This window comes from Carettochelys insculpta, chromosome 14, assembly GCF_033958435.1.
Source record: "Carettochelys insculpta isolate YL-2023 chromosome 14, ASM3395843v1, whole genome shotgun sequence".
NCBI classification, from domain to species: domain Eukaryota; kingdom Metazoa; phylum Chordata; order Testudines; family Carettochelyidae; genus Carettochelys; species Carettochelys insculpta.
In genome coordinates this window covers 9,175,310-9,189,513 of record NC_134150.1, presented here as the reverse complement: position 1 = coordinate 9,189,513, position 14,204 = coordinate 9,175,310, and the positions used below count along the sequence as shown (strand labels likewise).

The following is a 14,204-nucleotide window of genomic DNA, read 5'->3' as shown; positions in this document are numbered from 1 at the left end:
TTGAGAGATTTAAACAGGCTGATTAAAAACATTTAGTAAGAATTACTGTGTGCTCATTAAGATAACACATGTAAAGAGTATATTCTTTTCATTTTATTGCAAACTCTGAATTCTGTAAACAAACATGCACTTTCTCAGTTACTCTAAATCCTTTTGCCTTTAAGGGCACTGTAGCACAAAATGATGTGACATAGCCCACAATGGAGCAATACTTCAAGATTTCTGAAATTCTTAGCATGCTGCCATGGGAGTTACAGGTGATCAGCATTTCTTACATTCACATCTTTTCTTATCACTGGTAGCAGTAGCTTCCCCAAGCAGCTCTCAGCAACACTTCCAAGCACACTGTGCAGAAATCCTGCAGTGATTTAAAGGACCTAGGGCTCCTGGCCACTGCCACAGCAGCTGGATCAACAGCCAGGAGCCCCTGGCCCCTTTGAATTGCCAGGCTGTAAGGCAATTGCCTCCTTTGCCACCCCTCCCACCCTTGTCAACAGGTCTGACAAAGCACCTTCTCACAAACAACTCAACCATTTTGACTGAAAAATTCTGAAAAATCCCAAATGAAGTCATGATCCAGCATGGAAAAATTCAGCTCAGACTAGTTAAGTCTGGAAAATATAAACATCTGAAAACAGGGATTTATGACATGTGATGAGCAACTTTCAGAGCCAGTATTACCAGCTCTGTTTCCAATGCACACACAGCACCTAAGGGTTTTTGGAAGGCTCTAAGTGAAGAGGCACTCATTAACAACTAGTCTATTGACATTCTATCCCAAGTCCCGCAGAGATAGATAACTAGCATTTCTGAAAAGCCACAGAAAGGTAATAGTTCATTCTGAGGCTGCGAAAACAGGCTACAAACATGGATTCTTGTTCCTTAACATTGAAGTATTTACTCAGGGCCTTACAAAACAGTGTTTTTTCATGGTTACATACCTATAAGGCTTGATACTTTGAAGTGCTTTTTTAAAAAAACGAAGTAACTATCATCTATTTAGCACTGTTTGAATGGCAATATTTTAACTGTTAAGTACCCATGAAGAAGCAGCATGGTGCTTGCTGCTGAAATGTAAAAGATTCAAGCTGTGATGACATTGAGCTTAAAAAGGCCTTGCATAAAAACAGTTAAGGATAGGGTCTTTGAAGCTCCCAGATTTCTGGCAGCAAAATATGTTCGTTCTGAGATAGGTGAAGGGTAGCCTGTTCTCTGGATGCATTCATTCAAAGCTGTACTTTAGCTTGTAGTTGTCAGGAGTTCAATAACCCCAAGCAGTTGATGTAGTCAATGGAGCTGGCCTATTAACAAAGTCATCCAATTCCTAATTAGTATTCAACCAAAAGCACAAGTAGACCACCACCTGAGGGGAGCAGGGGGGTGTAACAGTGTAAGTCAGAATGGCTGAATAAGTCAGTTCAGAGTTCTCCTAAAGGGAGAATTTGTAACTGTACAAGTGCCCCAAATAATCTTTTACATGGGATAGTTTAGTTATAATCATTTTATTGCAAGCACAGGAGCTGTGCACAATGTTCCTTTTATGGGTCTGCCAATGTACAGGTTAGACCTCCCTAGTCCAGCATCCTCAGGACCTGACTGGCCCCAAAGGAGGGAGTTTGCTGGACCAGGGGAGGTCAATTCCAGCTTCCTTGCTGTCAGCCTCCAGGCTCTCCCAGAGGGCCGCTGACCTGCAACCAGCTTACTAGGTCCTGGGCACAGGCTCATGCTGCCAGTCCTCAGGCCCAGGCCCCCAAATCCTGGCTGCTGGGCATGCTGTCACTGGACTTGGCCTGCAGTGTTCCCTGTAAGGTGAGGATGTGGGCAGTTGCCCTGAAAAGATTCAGATGCCACTCAGTTGATTAGCAGAGGACCCACTGTGGCCCATGCCCAGCAGCATGTATTTCTACTAGTGGTGCACATCTTCACATACTTTGGTGCACATAACAAAAGTTATTCTGACAATGGCTGGCACCTCCTCCCAGCCGCTGGGGCTTTGTCTGGCAACATCTGTTGGCTTAATGGACCATGGATATTGCTGAACCAGAGGGTCCTGGACCAGAGACGTCCTACATGTGCTGAAATCTTAACCAGCAACAATTCCGGATGCCTTCAACTGGGCTCTCCACAGCAGATTACAGAACTGTAAACACAACCATTCAAAACTCATGGATCATACCTGAAAAAAATTGTATGAGATTACTGTTTAAAATCTCTGGCTTAAAAATCAGTTTAATTTGCCTTCTGGCATTTGAGATTCCAAGGTTCTATATTTGCAAGATTTCTACCAGAGACAGGAGTACTAGAAATGTTAATTCTTCAAAAATGAAAAAGATTATCACATAATCACGTCTCCAGGAGCTGGGCTTTAAGAAAATACAAATTATCCCAAAATTCCATAAGATCGCCTGGGTTAGCAATAGATTGTCAAGCTGAAATGTTTCCAGACTTTTTAAATATAGACAAGTGTCTATTGGAGACCGGAGTCAAAGAAACACCCACTTACCACATGTTATTTAAGCCAGTTTCCAGTCTGCAGTGGTGAATGATGACTGTAATACAAATAGTGACCCACCTAGTTCAAGATTTTGGAACACTTTGTAATAGGTTACTGTTCACTCAGGCAGTTATTATAACTTTGTCTTACACAGTACTTAAACTGTCTTGATTATTGATCTTCTAGGGTTGTTCTGATACATTGGAAGCTTTAAAAATAAGCTAGCCGCTCATTTTTTAAACTGTATCTTTGCTACTTGAAGCCTCAGGGTACCCTCCTCTGCAATAAACAGATCCTGTGATTCTCTTGCAGTTGCAGCATGCTACCAGCAGAAATATCTGCTTAATGGGATATGGGTTCATTTTTAATATCTCTGGGAATATTTTAATGCTTTTTGTAGAAATGCCTGTACACTTCCTTACTCTACAAAACCCATGTGATTGATCACTGTAGTGTTACATAAAATAGATTAGGCATGAATCCAGTAAGTATCAAAATCTTTTGCCCTTTTCAGTGCTTTGGCCCTTCTCATCACTTCTGCACTCTTACCCCAGCCTGGTCTTCTCCAACTTCTCCCTTCCGCCTGGACCCCACTGAGATAGATTAGTGTGTCAATAATGGGTATGCTTCCTATATTATCAGAAATATATAGCACAATCAGCCAGATATGCTCACCTGCTACAAAATCAGACATGTATAGCAAAACCACATTTTCTTCCTCACACACATATATATATATATATATTGGTTCTCTGTGTCTTAAATATTGAGTCTGTTCTGGTCTGGCTATGGTCTGAAGAAGTGGGTCTGTCCCACGAAAGCTCACCTAATAAACTATTTTGCTAGTCTTTAAAGTGCTACTTGACTGCTTTTTGTTTTGATAGTGTATAGACTAGCATGGCTTCCTCTCTGTTACTATATATATATATTTAATGTATTTATGTAATAGTTTAAGTCACAATGGTTGAATTAGTCAGTTCAGAGTTCTCCTAAAGGGAGAATTTATTAGCATACTATATAGATGTTAGCATATATACATATGACATTTGTTCCATAAGCTTGAAAAATCATGCAGAATTAACAAATCAGTGACTGTGTAAGTTATAAATGGGCCTCTGAACTGTATGCTTCTACCAGTCCAATGGCTAGCCACACTTTCGGTCCAACTTCTGTCCCCCTCAAATACTGCACACTTATACAGTAGTAATCAAAAGCTCAGACATTTACAATCAAGTTCACTGCTAGGACATTCCCTTTTAACCTCCATCAATACTTAGATTTGGCTGCTAAAGAGAAACAGTTTGATCTATTTGTTACACTCTCACTGGGAGTACTACATTGCTCAGTTGACACATCAGTGGACCAAAATCACCTTCAGCATAATAACCATTTCTGAGCAGTCTGTGCATTTCTGATGTGTTGTAAACCATGACACCAAAGTGGTCTCATTTTATTTGGTGTCTACTTACTTCTAATGTCCTAAGTAACACCATGTAGACTTACCCCATTTTCTTTATGAAACAAGAATCCAGTACATGTGTAGAGTAATTTGCTTATGTACAATGCAAAGTAATTTTCATAGGATCTGCCATACTAGAATACAGCATTTAGCCTACTACCTTGTGTCTGCAAATGGAAATATCAGATACCTCAGACTAACAACATGTTGGACAGGAAAGCAGTTCTGAGAAATTCCTTTCTCAGCCCTTGTATATCATCAGCTTGTATTCTGAAGCATGAAATATATCTTAACAGTAAGGCAGACATCACCAAACAGTAATTTACTTTATTAAGGATACAAGCAAGTGTTCAGTCTTGGGAAGATATAGTTTGTAATAACAGTTTGCTATACAAGGCTCTGTGCAGAGGCTTGTCAGTTTTACTTTAAGTCCCTGCAAACATGTGACCAGCTGACCCTGGCTCTCATCCAATTCCCATCAAAGGAACCAAGACTCTCAGGCTCTCTCTAAACTACAAAATTTTGCCAGCATAACTATGTAAGTGGGGAGGCGGAGAAGGTAAAATTACACTGTGATGCTACTCAGGATTGAGAAGCACCTCAGTGCCACCTGCCCTTACCATGAGGAAGCCTTCCTGTGCCTGCCATGAGATCAGCTCCCCAATTCCACTGTCCACAAGCAGTACAAGTACTCTTGTGCAGGCCCTGGTCTCTTTCTACAGATTAGCAATAGGAAGACTCCTGCCCTGAGCATCTTCTGTGAGTGTCCTGTGCACTGAACAGACTCACTGAGATTACCAGTTACACATCATATCAGCGTTCCACAGTGCTTAGGTGCGTAAAAATTTATTTAACAAAATACAAGATTTCAATAATAGCAAATAAAAATATTGGAAACAAATGGTTACATATAAAACAAGGTCACAACCACACATTCTAGAACCTAGACTTACTTGAGGCTTCCTTGTCTTACAGAATAACACTCAAAATGCTTCCAACATCTTACAGCAAGGCTTGATCTCAGTTCACAAGACCAGTCAATGCTGTCAGCTTCCCTGTCCATTAGTACCCTCAGGTATATCAGTGCAGTCCTTTGTTTTCATGGATACCCACTGCTTATTTTTTCCCTCTGTAGCTTCTTTTTGTCAATTTCACAACCCTTTGGTTAGCATCAGGCTCAATATGCAAATAGAACACCACTGTGAAGCAGACAATGCACCCAGTAACTAGACAAGGAAATGAGAGTCTGCTACCCCTTGCTGGAAGTGAACTGGTTCAAGACATGTCACCTCTTGGTGATCTGCCCCTCCTTAAGAACAGAGTTTCAGTATCTATGGATTGCTTCTTAAACATTAGTCTTACATGCACATTACAATTATGGCAACCAGTGGGCTACTGGCTCTCACTGCAGATCTCACCCTTTGGTGAACTACTATGCATACATCTGATCCAGAGGTCCCTACAAAAATCACTCCCTTTTCCCTCTGTCAGTTAGCATCAAAAGGTCACAGGGTGTCACAGGCTCCTAGCTGACAGCTTTGCCACTTAACCTACACAGCTATGTTCCAGCATGGACATGACTGTGCTGACACCAGTGTGCTTCTGTCATCACAGCTAATGTCATTTCTGGAGACGGCATGTCTGTGCTAGTAGGACACCTCCTGGCAGCTTACACAGCATTTCCACTAAGGGCCTCTGTCTCAGGTAGACCAGAAAAGGCTCTGTGGTGTTGACAAACCCAGATACATGCTTTTGAGGCTAAGACAGGGTCAGCAATGCTTCTAATGTCATATTTAAAAGAAGTCTCCTCTAGACTCACTTAATAAGACAGCTTCCTACAGTTTACTATTTGTAGACTTACTGCAGTCTTCTATTTCACTTTCCTGATTGCCACCTTGTTGTGGTGAGTGGGCTTGTGTGTTCTAATGAACCCAAGAGCAATGTCAGAGGGAATATCTCATACTCCCAGCAGGGTCACTCATGGCAGCAAGGTCAAGGGGGAGTGTCCAGGAGAATGATGATTCTAAAAGTCCTCAATAGCAGAACAGATGGAGAATAGCAAGAGTAATGCTACAATGGCTGTGAATGCAGACAGGAGACTCCCAGTCATCATGGATTACATGCCATTGGATCTGAGCTTTCTGTCTGTCAAGAACTGTGTGGTAGCTTCAGTACAATAGTGCCCCCATGTTAAAAGAAGTCACACACACGTCTTCCTCTGCATACTAGCATCTTCTGAAGGCACTTGAACAATATAATCAGCGCTGCCTCAGGAGAATCCTAAATATCTCTTGGGAGGATAGGCACACAAACACTAGTCTCCTGGAAGAGTTGAATATGACCAGCATTGAAGCATTATCTTTCATTAACAATTTCACTGGATTGGTCATGTGGTTCAGATGTTTAATCAGTACCTCCCAAAACAGATTCTGTTTTCTGAGTTGAATGAAAGACAAAGGAACGTTGGGGGGGCAGTGGAAGCAATATAAGGATGTGCTGAAGGCACACATGAAGAAGTGCAGCATTAGTGTTGACACTTGGGAGAACCTTGCCCAAGGCCGTTTCCAATGGAGAACAGTAATCCATGAGTAGCTGGTGTAATTTAAGAGGTCCTGCAGCAGTGCAGATGAGGAGTAGCAGAGAAGAAGAAAAGAGCATCAAAGACTGCCACACTCCCCTACAACAGCTACCAACACCTGCCCCTTCTGTGGTAAGATCTGCGGCTCCAAAATCGGGTTGATCAGCCCTCAAAAGACTCACAAATAGGAGGGTGACATGAAGATGTCCTATTCTTTATTGAGTGACCATCAAGAGAAGAACAAAAATCTAGTTGTAATGTCCACGTGCATAGATTCCAATTGCAAGATAGAGATCTCACATCTGTATTAGTGATTGACATGCATATTTCTCCTAGCCAGCACCAATAGTAAATGAATATCAATATAGAAGCTAGTTGCCATTAATTTGAGGCCTGGGTTTAGCCCTCTCCTGCCTAAAAGCTCACTTGGAATTTCACACACCCTGTCTTAGTCTAGACTAGAAATTATTTTAAAAGTTTGGGGTAAACTGAAGCATTTTGTAGAGAATTACATTTTGCAACACATGTGGCCTTCTTGTACAAAGCTTTAACAATATTTTTCTTTAGATTTTAGTGATCAGCAAGTTGTTTCCTTGACAGTCAGAAATACAGTAGTAGGCTAAACAGCCATCAAATCCAGACTTACCTCTCCAGAAACACGAAACCAAATTCTTATACTTGGCATACCCCATCTGAAAGGTACGAAACTCCTTCACAAGATAGACTGCACACCCTAGATCATCATGCCCTTCTGTACAGTTATACCACAATTAGACACTGAGGCTGCATCTACACTACAAAATAACTTTGAAGCTGCTTACACTAGTAAGCAACTTCGAAGTATAGCGTCCACACACAAAATGCATCCTCCCTTACTTTGAAGTAGGCTCCCCCTTACTTCTAAGTTAAACGTCTACACACAAGTAGCCCCTACTTCAAAGTAAGGGGCCAGGAAATGATGCAGGCATGGGGTTCATAGAATCATAGAACAATAGAGCTGGAAGAGACCAAAAAAAGCCATCAAGTCCAGCCCCCTGCTCTAAGCAGGACCAAACCCATCAGATCATCCCCGCCAGGGCTTTGTCGAGCCGAGACTTAAACACCTCCAGGGATGGAGACTCCACTACTTCCCTGGGTAGACCATTCCAATGCTTCACCACCCTCCTAGTGAAAAAGTTTTTCCTAATGTTCAACCTGGACCTTTCCAACCACAACTTGAAAGCATTGTTTCGTATTCTGCCATCTGTGACCACTGTGAACAGCCTCTCTCCAGCCTCTTTGCAGCCTCCCTTCAGTAAGTTGAAGGCTGTTATCAAGTCCCTCTCTCAGTCTTCTCTTCTGCAGACTAAACAGTCCCAATTCCCTCAACCTTTCTTCATAAGTCATATGCTCCAGACCCCTAATTATTTTGGTTGCCCTCCGCTGGACCCTCTCCGGTGTATCCACATCCTTTCTATAATTAGGGGCCCAGAACTGGACACAGTACTCCACATGCAGCCTCACCAAAGCCACAAAAAGAGGAATAATCATTTCTCTGGATCTACTGGCAATGCTCCTCTTGATGCAACCTAATATGCCATTAGCTTTCTTGGCTACAACGGCACACTGTTGACTCATGTCCAGCTTCTCGTCCTCTACAACTCCCAGATCCTTTTCTGCAAAACTACTACCGAGCCAGTCGGACCCCAGTCTGTAACAATGCTTGGGATTCTTCCAGCCCAAGTGCAGGACTCTGCACTTGTCCTTATTGAACCTCATCAGATTTCTTGCAGCCCAGTCTTCCAATTTGTCTAAGTCACTCTGGACCCTGTCCCTACCCTCCATCGTATCTACCTCTCCCCCTAGCTTAGTGTCATCTGCAAACTTGCTGAGGGTGCAATCCAACCCCTCATCCAGGTCATTGATAAATATGTTGAACAGAACAGGACCCAGAACTGAACCTTGGGACACTCCACTAGAAACCAACCGCCATCCTGACATTGAGCCGTTGATCACTACCCTCTGGGCCCGACCTTCTAGCCAGCTTTCTATCCACCTTACCGTCCATTTATCCAATCCACATTCCTTTAACTTGATGACAAAAATATTGTGGGAGACCACATCAAAAGCTTTGCTAAAGTCAAGATAAATCATACCCATTGATTTTCCCCTATCCACAGAGCCAGTTATCTCATAGTAGAAACTAATCAGATTGGTCAGGCATGACTTGCCCTTCATGAATCCATGCTGACTATTCCTGATCACTCTTCCCTCATCCAAGTGCCTCAAAATGACTTCCTTGAGGAGCCCCTCCATGATTTTTCCAGGGACTGAAGTAAGACTGACCGGCCTATAGTTCCCTGGGTCATCCTTCTTCCCTTTTTTAAAGATGGGCACTCCATTTGCCTTTTTCCAATCGTCCAGGATTTCTCCCGATCTCCACAACTTTTCAAAGATAGTGGCCAAGCACTCATCAACTACATACGCCAACTCCCTTAGAACCCTAGCATGAATTAGGTCCAGGCCCATCGATTTATGTATATTTAGCTTTTTTAGATAGCTCCTAACCTGTTCTTTCCCCACCAAAGGCTGTCCACCTTCATCCCACAATGCATCACTTATCGCATTAGTCCAGGAGCTGTCTTTGTCCGTGAAGACAGAGGCAAAGAAAGCATTACGTATTTCAGCTTTCCCTATGTCATCTGTCACTGGTTTATCTCCCTCATCCAGTAGGGGCCCCATGCCCTCTCTGATCACCTTCTTCTTGGTAACATGCCTGTAGAAACTTTTCTTGTTACCCTTCACATTCCTCGTGAGTCGCAATTCCAGTTGCGCTTTCGCCTTCCTGATAACTGCCCTACATTCTTGAGCTATACGTTTATACCCCTCCCTAGACATCTGTCCCAGTTTCCACTTTTTGTAAGCTCCCTTTTTGTGCCTAAAATTTCCAAGGATTTCCCCATTAAGCCAGTCTGGTCTTCTACCATATTTACTTCTCTTGCTGCACATCGGGACAGTTTCTTTCGTCTTCAATAGGGCTTCCTTAAAATACTGCCAGTTTTTCTGGACTCCTTTTCTCCTCTTGGTAGCATCCCAGTGGATTCTGCCCATCACGTTCCTGAAGGATTCAAAGTCTGCTTTTCTGAAGTCCAAGGTGTGTAATCTGCTGCTCTCTTTCCTTCCTTTGGTCAGGATCCTGAAGTCTACCATCTCATGATCACTGCTTCCCCGGTTGTCACCCACCTCTACCTTCCCTATTAGTTCCTCCCTGTTTGTAAGCAGCAGGTCGAGCCTCACATGACCTCTGGTCAGGTCCTCCAGCACTTGTACCAAGAAGTGATGCCCAACATTCTCCTTGAAATTTCCTGGACTGCTTGTGTACTGCCATATTGGTTTCCCAACAGATGTCAGGGTAATTGAAGTCCCTGATGGTAACGAGAGCCCGTGATCTGGAAACTTCTCTCAGTTGTCTAAAAAAAGCCTCATCTACCTCATCATCCTGATTTGGCGGCCTGTAGCAAACACCAACCACCACATCTCCAGTGCTGCCTACACCACTAAGCTTGACCCATAGATTCTCAACAGGCTTTTCTCCTTCTATGTAGTGGAGTTCAGGGTTGCATGGCCGACAAACCCTTCCCAACTCGCAGCCAGCCAACCCCTTAAAGGGCCCCTCCCAATATTCACAGCCCGCACCTGCTCAAGGCTGACAGGCTGCAGACAGCAGCAGAGCATGTGCAGGGAGGAACAGCAAGAGACCATGCCAGCTCACTCCCTCCCTGAGGACGATGCTCTCTCGACCCTGGTCAGCCTGCTGGCCATGCTGCTTGCCCTGCTGTTGCAGAAGTGTGGGTGGGTCGCCTGCCTGGGACCCAGCCTCGAGGCCCTGGCCACGATCACTCTGCCCCTCCCCTATTCCCCTCTGAGCTGGCACCAGTGGGCCTATGCCACCAGCACCAAATGGTGTAACCGGCTGGTGCTGGAGGACTGGGATGACAAGCGGTGGCTGAGGAACTTCAGAACGACCTGGCAGACATATGAGGACCTCTGCCACTGGCTCGCTCCAGACCTCCAGCATCAGGACGCCCGCATGCTCCCGGTGTGGAAGAGGGTGCCCATTGCACCCCCGACAGCCACAGATCCGTCGACCACCAATTTGGAGTTGGGAAGGCCACTGTTGGAGCAGTGCTGAGTGAGGTATTTCCAGCCCCCAACATGGACCCACCTTGGGGAGGGGGCAACTGGGAAAGGGGCAGGGAGCCACTGGTGAGGGTGGCAGGGGGTCTCCCGGTCAGGAGTTCATGGACGTCTCCTCCTTCCCCCTGCAGGTTGTCCGAGCCACCAACACCATGCTCCTGTGACACGTTGGGACCTGGACGGGATGTTTTGGAGCCTTGGATGGGATGCACGCTGTGGTCTGGGCTCTGACCACAGCAAGGGCACCTACATTAACAGGAAGGGGTACCACTTGGAGGTACTGCAGGCCTTGGTGGATGCAAGGGGCCATTTCCTGGACACGTGTGTGGGGTGGCTGGGCAGGGCCCATGACACTCAGGTGTTCCAGAATTCGTGGCTGGGATGCCAGATGCAGCAGGGTACATATGTCCCCCTGCAGGAGCTCACACTTGGGGACATCACGATGCCCCCTGCATCATGACCAATGCTGTGTACATGCAGCACCCGTGGCTCGTGCGGCCCTATACTGGACACACAACGCTTGCCCAGGACACCTTTAACAGTCGCCTCAACCCTGCCAAGGAAACAGTCAAATGGGTGCTCGGGAGGCTGAAGGGGAGGTTTCGCAGCCACCTCACCAAGCTTGATGTCAGCCTCCCAAATGTCCCTGCAGTCATTGCCACCTGCTGTGCCCTCCACAACCTTCTGGAGGGCTCCTGGGAGACCTTTATCCAGAGCTGGACTGTGGATCCGGGAGCAGGCTATGAGCAGCTGCCTGCTGCCCTGTGCCACGAGGCACAGAGGGATGGGGTCAAGGTCTGGGAGGCCCTGCGCCAGGCCTTCACGCAGGGCCTGTCCTGACCCTCCCCCAGCCACATACCGCACCACATGCCACCCCACCCCCATCCCCCTCATGCTCTCCCCCTCACCACTCCCTAGTGAAGCACCAGGGACACGGGGTTAGGGTTGGAACAACACACTTTAATGCGAGGAATAAAGTATTTCACAAAACAGAATGGAACGTTGTGACCTTTGGTGTGCATGGGGTGGAATGGTTGGCAGTGGGGAGGTGGGGGCCTAGGTGGGGGACTTAACTGGGAATGGGGCTGGGATGGGAGAAGGGTCAGTCGCCCAGAAGTTTGGGGGCCGGGAGCCACGTCAGCCACAGTCGCCCCTACCATCCTGAGTCCAGGGCCCCCTGCAGGGCTGTGACAGGGCCTGGACCAAGGAGAAGTAGGGATGGGGTGGGGGTGCCATGGGCTCTGCCTCCTCAGGATGTGGAGGGAGGCCACTGGGGCTGGGTCAGTCAGCGGCCACTGGGCTAGCTTGAGGCACTTGGCTGGTGCCAGGTCCACCACACATTGGGCAGCTGAAGGAGGGGCAGCTGTGAGAGGGGCTGGTGAGAGGGCAGGAGGCCTGGGCCACGGTGTCCATGCTGCCAGCCAGCCTCACCCACACATCCCACTCCATCACCAGCCAGTGCCAGAGCACCCCGGTCATCTCCCACAAGCACCCAGTTGGCCACAGCCTCTTCATCCCTCCAGCATTGTCCCCGGGAGGCCTAGCCACAGCTGTGGGGGAATGCGGGCTGGGGTGATGGGGCGGTCTCCTGTGACAGAGGCCCACTTAGCTGTGTGGTGGTGGCTGAGCCGCGAGGGACCTGTGGAAACAGAAGGGGACAGGGAATGGCCCATGAGTGCTGGCTCCCAACCCTGAGGGGAGTGCTGGAGCCTCTGCTACCTTACCCCATCCCATTCCCCTGAAGCCCGATGGCCTGTGAGATCCCAGATGCCCAGCGATTCCTGCGCAGCGAGGATCGGCCCATGTTCTCTCCCCCTCCCTGGTCCTCAAGCATGTGGGCTGTGACGCTGTTCTGGGGGGGCTCTGTCCCCCTCCCTTGCAACGTCCCACTTGCCCCAAACATACCGGCTGCAACTTCCTGTGGCTCAACTCGGCTCGGCTTGTCGATACCTGGCTGGCTGTCCTGGAGGGGAGGGCTATGACGAGGCTCCCATTGCTGGAGCCCTCGTCATCGCCCTCGGTCTCGGCAGGCCGGTCCCCATGCGGGGGGCTGGTGGTGCCAGAGGGGCTCACCTCCTCATTGCTCTCTGCAGGGGGGACGGGGACTAGCGGTGTCCACTACATACTCCAGGGTGGCCATCTCCCTCGGCTCCAGGAGCCTGTGCAACTCCCTGCAGTGGGGGCAATGCAGGGGCTGTGCCCCTGACTCGCTGGCAGTGTCATGGGCCTTTATATAGGTCTGACGGAGCTCCTTCACCTTTAGTCTGATGCTGCTGCTGGTGCTGTTGGGGTAGCCTCAGGCAGTGAGGCCACTGGCCAGCTGGTCAAAGGTCTCGGCATTGCGCTGGCAGCTGCCTGTTTGCCAAAGGACCTCCTCCTCCTCCCACTGAGTGAGGAGGTCCTTCAGCTCCTCTTCAGTCCAGGAGGGTCCCCTCCTGGCATGGCTCTTGCCTGGGCCCTGTGAGCCCTTGGACCCCTCCTCTGGAGCCCCCAGAGAGGGAGGGGGGTCCTGTCGTGCAGCCATGTTGAGTAGGGGGTGCAGAGGCAGGCAAGTGCTTTGCACAGTGGCAGTCCAAGAGAGAGCTCATGCTGCCCCTGTTTGTGGCACACTCTCAGCTTCCTGCCTGGGGTTGCCAGGGAGCTGCTTCCTTTAAGGCAGCTGGCAGGGACCATAGAGCCCTGCCTGAGCTGGCCAGACTGTCTCCATCCTCCGTGGAGGGGAACCCTCCTTGGAGGACTCCTTACTTTGAAGTAAGGCATGCAGAGCATCTACACACACTGAACTTCAAAGTAAGCCACTATTCCATTCCCGAGAATGGAGTAGTGACTTCGAAGTTAGCCTCCTTTTCCTTACTTTTAAGTAAGGAAAAGTGTGTGCAGATGCTCTGCAGGATACTTCAAAGTAGCTCCTTACTTGGAAGTTTGTCGTGTAGACACAGCCTTAGTTATAGCATCTACATATACAAATCTAGACAGGAGTGTCACGTTGACTTATATTCTTATGTGAAAGCAGTTATAAAACTACAGTTCTGTGACTTCAGTACTCCACTTGCAAAGGGAACAAATACACTGCCTGCAAATTTAAGATCAGAATAGCAAATGAATAAATAAAAAAGAATTTGGGTCAAGTGATCTAATGTCCAGGATTCTGTATTTTCTTATACCAAGTAGAAACATAGTAGCAGTCTCCCAAGTTACTATTTGGTTCCAAGTAAACACAATTCTCTCAAACTTTAAAGCGATAGTGTGTAACTGAACTTTTAAAATCTGTTTGTTCTACGAAACAGGGAAAAGAGGATTCCAATTTACATCCTCACACTCATGTTTATAAAATAGCAAGGAAACAAACAAAAGTAATCCAGTTAGATAGTGTTCAAATGGAAAAATTGCAGCAGTGTTGAGAATCCCAAGCAGAGCTCAGCAACTTAGCTTTAAAACATAGTAATGGTTTCTTCCTCTCAATTTCAAAATAATATTGCTGATGTTTACTTGATTTT

At 47.1% G+C, this 14,204-nt stretch overlaps 1 protein-coding gene across 3 annotated transcripts in view; it reads right to left on the bottom strand.

Moving 5' to 3' along the window:
• SLC12A4 (solute carrier family 12 member 4) overlaps positions 1 to 14,204 on the bottom strand; it is a 129,294-nt gene that overhangs the window by 84,096 nt on the left and 30,994 nt on the right. The gene's annotated exons all lie outside the window — the stretch shown is intronic.